Source organism: Suricata suricatta, chromosome 4 (assembly GCF_006229205.1).
Source record: "Suricata suricatta isolate VVHF042 chromosome 4, meerkat_22Aug2017_6uvM2_HiC, whole genome shotgun sequence".
NCBI classification, from domain to species: domain Eukaryota; kingdom Metazoa; phylum Chordata; class Mammalia; order Carnivora; family Herpestidae; genus Suricata; species Suricata suricatta.
The window spans coordinates 82,176,806-82,184,802 of record NC_043703.1 but is presented as its reverse complement, the minus strand read 5'-3'; the positions used below and the strand labels follow the sequence as shown (position 1 = coordinate 82,184,802).

General features: G+C 47.9%; 1 protein-coding gene and 1 long non-coding RNA gene across 4 annotated transcripts in view; one reads left to right on the top strand and one right to left on the bottom strand.

Annotated features, from left to right (window-relative positions):
- NCK2 (NCK adaptor protein 2) overlaps window positions 1-7,997 on the top strand; it is a 147,946-nt gene that overhangs the window by 84,837 nt on the left and 55,112 nt on the right. Inside the window, exon 3 of one of the 3 annotated variants that reach the window (XM_029937076.1) lies at window positions 170-240. The exons of the other annotated variants lie outside the window; for them this stretch is intronic. The gene's annotated coding sequence lies outside the window, so the exon portion shown is untranslated. The remainder of the gene's footprint in view (window positions 1-169; window positions 241-7,997) is intronic. 3 annotated transcript variants of the gene reach the window in all.
- LOC115289697 lies at window positions 2,077-2,801 on the bottom strand. The gene is made up of 3 exons (XR_003907764.1): window positions 2,657-2,801; window positions 2,409-2,502; window positions 2,077-2,207 (listed from the first exon to the last, which is right to left on the bottom strand). It is a non-coding gene; the product is annotated as an uncharacterized LOC115289697 (long non-coding RNA).

Below are 7,997 nucleotides of genomic sequence, written 5' to 3'. Positions count from 1 at the left end.
ATTTGTGGCTGTGTTAATGAAGCAAGATGGTAACAAAAGCAAGTTTTGAATGGAAACTAGGATGGCCCAGTGCTTACTGAGGGGGAGGTAACTGTCCACCTGCCAGGTCTGGGACTATGGCGGCCCAGCCCACATCTCGCTGTGAAATGACATTTGTCTTCTCTTTCAGAGAGTCGAACTTGACCAGCAGTGACACTGAGAAGTTGACTGGTTGGATTTGAGCTGGACTGCTCTCTGGCAGTAAGGGAGATCCTAATTTGTTAATCCATTGTGTTCTCGCCCAGTGCCCTTGACTCTCTGCCCTTCCTGTGTGGAAAACTTTGTAGGCCATGGCATGGGCAGGCAGTAGTCAGCAGCGGCCCAGGGCCACCGTGGACTCCAGGCCAGACCCGAGCCGTTGGGGGAATGTTCAGTGTATAGGTGGGATGTTTCCATAGAAGGCTACATGTTGTTTGGGCCCCCCCAACCCGCACTCGTGGGCAAGGAGTGGGGAGTACAGCAGCTCTGAGACACCCCCCTCTCCACACTTGTTTAGAAGTGTGGGGACTTGCAGCTTATGATCCTACCCAGAGATTTTGTTGTGGATTTTGTAGTGCTTACAGAGACTATGAGAGACTTTCTGTGCCAAGAGCAGGAGATCTGGGTAGTCAGTTAAGTGTCCTGCTCTTGATCTTGGCTCAGGTCATAATCTCAGGGTTTGTGACATCAAGCCCTGTGTAGGGTTCTGCACTGACAGCACAGAACCTACTTGGGATTCTCTTGTTCTCCCCTTTTCTCTCTGCCCCTCCTCATTTGTGCTCTCTCTTTCTCTGTCTCTCTCACTCAAAATAAACAAGCATTAAAGAAAAAAAGATGAGAAGAACTGGGGAGAACCCTTGATCCCAGGAGCCTGAAACAGGAAGTTCTTCCCTGTCCATGGCCTGGGTCTGCTGGTGGCCTCCTTTGTGGGAGAAGCTATGTACTGGCCATCTTCATGCCCATGTCTTATAATCGCCAAACTCCGTATTGAACACAGTTTTATAGGACATTGATAATATTTTCTTGGAGGTTAGATTCCAAGCCTTTTTGACTTGTGCTTGGAACAGAGGACTCTGGAGAAAGTGTTGGGTGTGCAGGTGTGTGACAGCAGGACATATCTGTTCAGTGTTTGTCATGGCCATGTGTTAAGGTCTAAGCCTTGGTTTCTGGGATGGTGACATGGAGGGACCAGAGGAGTGCAGGTTTATGATTTTGGAGTTCTGAGACAGTACTGTATGGATATAATTTTGTCCATAGTTTTGTACCATAATCCTGACCGTCACGCTGCACAGAATTCTGTGTGAAGAAGTATTCAAGGTGCGTGAGACATCTCAGGCCCCCCAGCCCCAAACGGCAGTAAACAGAGGAGCTCATCTCCCATGTGCCTCTCACCTGCAGCAGATGCCCCCGGCCCCCAGCTACAAGTTGCCCATGCTGCTGGCTCTCGTTGGCTGGGTGAGCCATGCATAGAGCGGGGGCTGGGAACTCGATAGGTGCCTGGGGACCAGTGGAGACAGGTGCGCCTTGGCTTCTGCCCACCACTTTCCTTCCAGAAGCACCCAGGCCTCAGGGAACTCCAGGACAGTGGCTGCTTGCTGCACAAGGGAGCCACCAACCTGGAGGGGTAGATGGATGGAGATTCAAATGTGCTGATGGAGGGGAGGGTCACTTGTGCAGACATTTTCATCCCAAACCTGTTTCTCCCTCATACAGGCACTTTGAAAATCACAGAACCCAGGCCCAGGCCTTAGCTCCAGAGATTAGATGTGGAATGATGATCACGTCATTCTGATCAGCCAATGTGGAAACTGCTAACATGAACCCTGGATTTTATTTTCACACTGGGCAGATAAAGGACTCGTTTGGGATTAAGAGCCTAGTTTTAAAGGCAAGAAAAGAGAGGGGTGGCGGGTATCAAAATGCAGTGTTCTTCTTTCCTAGAACGCTTGTATTTGTGCCAGGTTCACCTCTCTACTCTGGGCCACTTGGACAGAGCTGGGGTTTTTTTTTTTTCTTTCTTTCTTTCTTTTTTTTTTTTTTTTTGAAGAGTCACTAGGATGCTCAGACTTGACTCTAGACTGACCTGCAGTGAGCTGAAGGGGCCTGGGTGTCTGGATGCTTGCGTTGATCTTCCTGCAAGGGACCTTCTACTTTGAAGTCCTCCATTTGAGAATTTTCATGTACTCACACTGTAGGGAATTCATGAAACTTAAAAAAAAATCCATTACATGACTGATTACTGATTCTCATTTTTGATCATTACAAAGAGCTAACCCTCAAGGGAGACTGGTCTTCTACACAGAAATCTAACAAAATATAATGAAGAAACAGAACGCCTTGGTGCTTTAGAACATCCCAGAAATAGGAATGCTGATGCTTTGTTGCCATACCTTATGTTCTCTGTTTTGGAGATTTCAGCATGAGGGATGGTGCTTCCAGCAAAATGTGGTTCAGGGTCAGTGGAGAAATCACACAGCAGAGCCTCTGTTATTTTGTATAAAAGGGAAATAATTAATTTTCTGTTAGGGACATTTTAGAGACCCCCTTTTTTTTGCCCAGGAGGGACAATAATATCTGGGTTACCCTGCAGAAGACAGGAGAAGTGTGAAACAGTTACAACTTTATAAAGGTAATATACCCAAAGTCAGTTCTGCTGTCAGTGATGTCACACTCTGAAGTCCTGGGGATGCATTCAGTTCTAGACTCACACTCTCTAGCCTCAGGATCCAAGTCCTTTAGGTCTTAGTGTCCGGTGACCAGGACTGGAGCTTTGGGTACCACAAGATCCCAGTAGATCATCTGATGAACAAGATGACTGCATTGGACCCTTTGTGACTCTAGAATTGGGTGTGAAGATGTTGTATATGTGTTGGAGGCTGACCATGTGAGGCCCAGTCCTGTCTCCCCAGGTGCTTTGCTTGCACTGTGGATGATATTTGCGGGGAAGCTTGTCATCTTAATGGACTCTGTAATGGAAAACTCAAAGAGGCTGCTGTCTAGAGTACCTGATCACTTGGGGTTTTTCTCTTGCAAAACTATAACTGAATAAAGCAGGCATTTCTTATTCTCAAATTAGAGCTCTATTTCAAATGGGTTACTTGGGATAGGGTTCTGAACTCTTTGTAGAGTTATAGGACCCGGGGTTTGGGTCATTCCTAACTTATCCCTACAGAACCCTCCATTTTAGCACATAAAACAGCCAACTAAGGGTCCTGTCTTCTCAGGAGCCTCTGTCTCTCCCATCATATCCTGGAATACTTAGAGATAGTTTGTCTGTACGTATATGTGTGTACATGTATATGTGTATGCATATATGTTACCAAAGAAAGGATGGAAAAATCTATCCCCTGCAAACATTAATCATTATCAAATGAAAGGCAGGAATGGCTGTGTTAATATTAGAGTACACTTCAGAGTTTGGGAAATTACCAGGTGTTCTCCCATCCAGGAGAGCACAATACATTTAGTCATCCTGTGTCCTAAGACTGTGACTGTCGCTCAGACTTTCCTGATTTAGGTGACCTGAACAGTTTTGAGGAGGGCTTGTCAGGTGTTCCTCGGTTGGCATTTAGCTGGCAGTCATTCTCATTATTAGACTGGGCTTATGGGTTTTTTGGAGAATAATTATAGAGGTAAAGTGCCATTTTTCATCACATAATACCCAGGGCACATGCTGTTCATCTCCCTTATCAATGTGATCTTGGCCTTGACCAGCCAGCTGAGGCTGTGTGTCAGGGTTCTCCACTCCAGAGTTCCTCCTTGTGCACTTGTCATGCTGTCCTCCTCGGAAGGAGGTCTGAGTGCAGCCCCTACATAAGTGAGTAGAGTCAAGCTCCCCATCCTTGAGAGGGAGGAGCTGCATGACTTATTTGGAATTCCCCTGGTGACATTTGTCTTTTCTCCCCCACTTATTTTACTCAACTTTCCATTCCCTTGCTTCTTTTTTTTTTAAGTTATTTCTATGCTGAATGTGGGGCTTGAACTCACAGCCTCAAGATCAAGAGTTGCTTACTCTGCTGATTGCGCCAGCCAGGCATCCTTATTCCCTTACTTTTTAGAGCTCTTTTCTCTATCTACATAGGTAAGCCTAAACAACGGTGTTTCGCTGTCTGGTTTCAGGGCTTTCTGACAGTAGAGCTGTGTAGGGTCCTTTGCCTTTTTCCTACTCAACATGGTGTCTGCAAGTCATCAAAGCCATCTTGGGGAGGCCCACTTACATTTCACTGCTGTATGGTACTGAGTTGTGTGACTGTGCACGCATTTTCCCCTTCTCCCATTGACTAGATTCTTTGCTTCTTCTTTAATGTCATAAGCAGTGTTCTTGTCAGCACTGCTGGGCAGGTCCCCCCCACACATGTGCCACTCTCTCTACTAGCCATGGCTCCGAGTGGAATTGCCGCCTTGCATAGTGTGCCCCATTCAGCTGAAAGGAATACTCCCAACTGTCTTCCAAAGTGGTTAGTCCATCTTAATTAGTTACTAGTTAGTCCAGCAGAAGATGAGGATTCCTATTGCTCCACAGCCTTCCCAATGCCTGTATCACCAACCTTTTTCATTTTTATCCATCTAGAGTCCAGTGGCATCGTACTTACTATGACCACAAATTATGAATGCGACAGGGCTTAGTGTACGTGTATTCCCTGTTTGTGCTGCCCCTTTGTGCAGTGACCATGCCCTTTGCTTGCCTTTCAGTCAAGCTGTTGGTCTGTTTCTTCTTGATTGTAGGGGTTTTTAAGTATTCTAAAAAGCAGTCCTTTGTCACTATGTGCGGTGCATGCGGTGGTTTCTTTACAAGTATATTTCATCATATTTCAGTCTGTGCAAATTGAGAATGCCTACTCGACTGAGAATCCGGACGCTCTGGAGTCTTTTATTGTGCCAGCAGTGGATAACCACTAGTTATAAACTGTAATGCTCTCACATAGAAGCACATCTTGTATTCTTCTGGCTCTGCTGAAAGGGCCACATGCATTTTGTGTCATTTCAGTATTCAGCCACCTATTCTGAAACTCGTGGTAAAGAAGGAGAAATACAAAGTTTTTCAACACTGGGATTTTATTGACAGTACTTAAATTACCCTGGCCAGGTGTGTAATCTGGTCTTGGATTGTGCGTTCTCTGACGCTTTCTGGGCTTGCCTAAACTCGAATCTTTTCATTCTCTGTTGTTGCGCTAATCAGTTGCTAGAAAAAGTTGGAAGATTTGCTCTTCATTATTGATCTGCATTTCATGAATATTTATGCCTATCCCATGTACTTTTATCCTTTTGCTCAAAGTAGCTGAATAGTATGAAATTTGAATTTGAATTTTTAATTGGAATTCTTCCATGTCCTCCATCGTGAGTAAAGAGTCCTTATTATGTGGAAGAACAGTGACCATCTCAAAAAGTGAGATCGTTTTAGATGAAGCATCTTAAATTTGAATCCAACTGCAAACCAGGCCTTCAGTATAGTTCACAACGGCCCTTCAGTGTCTCATTCCCGTGAGTGAATCCTTCTGCTCGAGGCCATCAACAGCTACTGATAAAGAGCATCTGCAGGCCATCCATCCATTCATCCCTTCGGATGCTTGCTCGGTACATGCATAGGCTCAGGCCCTCTTCAAGTGCTCTGTTTACAAGGACACAGAGTCCTTGTCCTCAAGGAATTACGTTCAGTGGCAGAAAATAGACAAGACACGCCTGAAGTGCTGGCAAGTGCAGTGGAAACAAGAAAACAGGGCGAGGGCATGAAGGGAATGCAGCAGCTATTTTAGATAAGGTGAGGCAGGCTGGCGGCCTGGGGGGCTCAGTCGGTTAAGCCTCCGACTTTGGGCTCAGGTCATGATCTCACAGTTCGAGAGTTCAAGCCCCCCATCAGGTTCTGTGCTAACAGCATGGAGCCTGCTTGGGACTCTGTCTTACTCTCTTTCTGCCCCTCACCCACTTGCTCTCTCTCTCATTGTCTCTCAGTATAAATCAAAATAAACTTTAAAACAGAAAAATGGTGGGACAGGCTGGTCTTGACTGAGAGGTGGATTTATTCCGGGATGGGATACAAAGGAGAGAGAGCACTGAGCAAGGAAGGTGACATTTGGACAGATGTTTGAGCAAAGCAAGGGGACAAAGAGTTTGCAGCTGTTGGGGAAACCACATTGCAGGTGGAGGAGGGACCCCAAGGCAAGAGCTCCCCTGGTTGTTCTGAGGAACAACAAAGTGTGAGGGCAGAATATGAGCATGGAGAAAAAGGTCCAAGGTCAGATTATTTGAGGTCCTTGTGATGGCTTTGAATTCTCTTGTAACGGGAAGCTGTGGTAAGGTTTACACTGAGAAGTGACCAAATCGCTGCCCTTGTACCCGTCTTGCAAGGCCGTTGTTAAAGAAGCAGACCCGGGTGTGGGGAGGGGTGGACCCGGAGAGACCAGTCAGGAGGAAGCTGCCCAGTCCAGGAGGGCGGGGCTGCTGGCTTGGAGTGGGGCAGTGGGGGGGGGAGGCGTGGTTGGGTTGAGACAGTGTTTGGGGGCGAGCCTGAGGGCTCTGCTGAACAGGTGGGTGGTGCCTGAGAGGAGGCTGGAGGATGGCCCCAAGGTTTTTGGCTTGGTGAGAGACTGGATGAATGGTTTGTCATTTGCTCAGAAGGGAATACCGTGAGGGACACAGGAGGGTGCTGTTGTTGGTTGGATTCATTTTCTTTTGTTTCTGGTGGGGAGAATGAAGAGTTGTCTCGTGGAGTGTGCAGTTGGAGGGCCACGTTAGACATCCAGGCGGACGCATGGATGCATCTAGTACGCACTTGGGTGGAGCAGTCTAGCTATTTGGGTGAGAGCAGGAGCGGAAACTTCGTTTTGGAAGTGACATGCATCTCGGCGGTACTCAGAAGCAGGAGGATGGGCGGAGCCATCCAGGCCAGAAGCAGACAGAGTAGGGGCTCCCAGACAGCCTGGCACCCCCTGCATCTCTGTGTCACAAGCAACATAGGAGAAGGGGGAGTCAGGGAGGGCGAGAAGCAGGGCTGTGCGATTGCCCAGAAGCCAAGCGAGGAATGCGTTTAAGAAGGGGCTGATGACACTGTCAGCTGACAGCGTGCTGGCAAGGGGATCCAGAAATGAGAGGAGGATTCATGACACAGGAGAGCAGATTCTTCAGGGACACAGGGGTGGGATCTAGTGCACAGAGGAGGGCAGAGCTCAGAAGGGCACCCAGATGCTCGCGCCAGGGACAAAAGGGACAGTGGCCTGTTCTTAGGCACAAGTAGATGGGTTGCCTTCTGACCACCTCTGTTTCTCTCCAGGAAATAAGAGGCAAGCTCTTCCATCACCCGAGACTGTCAGAGGGGGAGATATGAGCAGAGGGAGGAGGATCTGGAACAGACTCCTCACGGATGGAGAGAGGGAGTTCATTTGGGACACAGAGTGAACTGCCCAGCAGCACTGAGGGCTTGCTTGGGCCAGTGATCAGAAGTATATAAAATGGGACTGGTCCGCCGGTTGTGAGTACCTCTGGGGCCACATTCAACTGTGCTGGGGCAGGTGTGGAGTAGGTGCTACCAGAGTTTATAGATGGTTCCTTGGTACTTTTGGCAGCCATGTCAGATTCCTGATTTATGGCAACTGAGATCTCTTGGGCTATGTCACCAACTTTCGGCTCACCTAAGTCAGGGGTAAGAACAATTATGCTTGCAGTAGCATTAAGTATGCACAGCAGGCTGTAGGTGGGATCAGGGGGACCTGTGAGGTTGGGTGGGACGGGACCCAGCGAGGCTGGTGGGAGAAGGTGACAATGGCTGTGGAGGAGGTGGGGGAAGTCAGCAGGGCAGACCAAGTGAGAAATATGCTAGGAACCAGTGAGAGGTATTTGTTAACCGCACTGCTTAGCAGGAGGGACGGCTGGTCAGAGCCAGTAAGCAGTAGTCCCTCAGAATGGCCTCTTTAATTTCTTGGATGCTACCGTGACCCAGGAGCGGGGCTAGAGGCAGCACAGGAGAACACTCATGTGGAAAATAC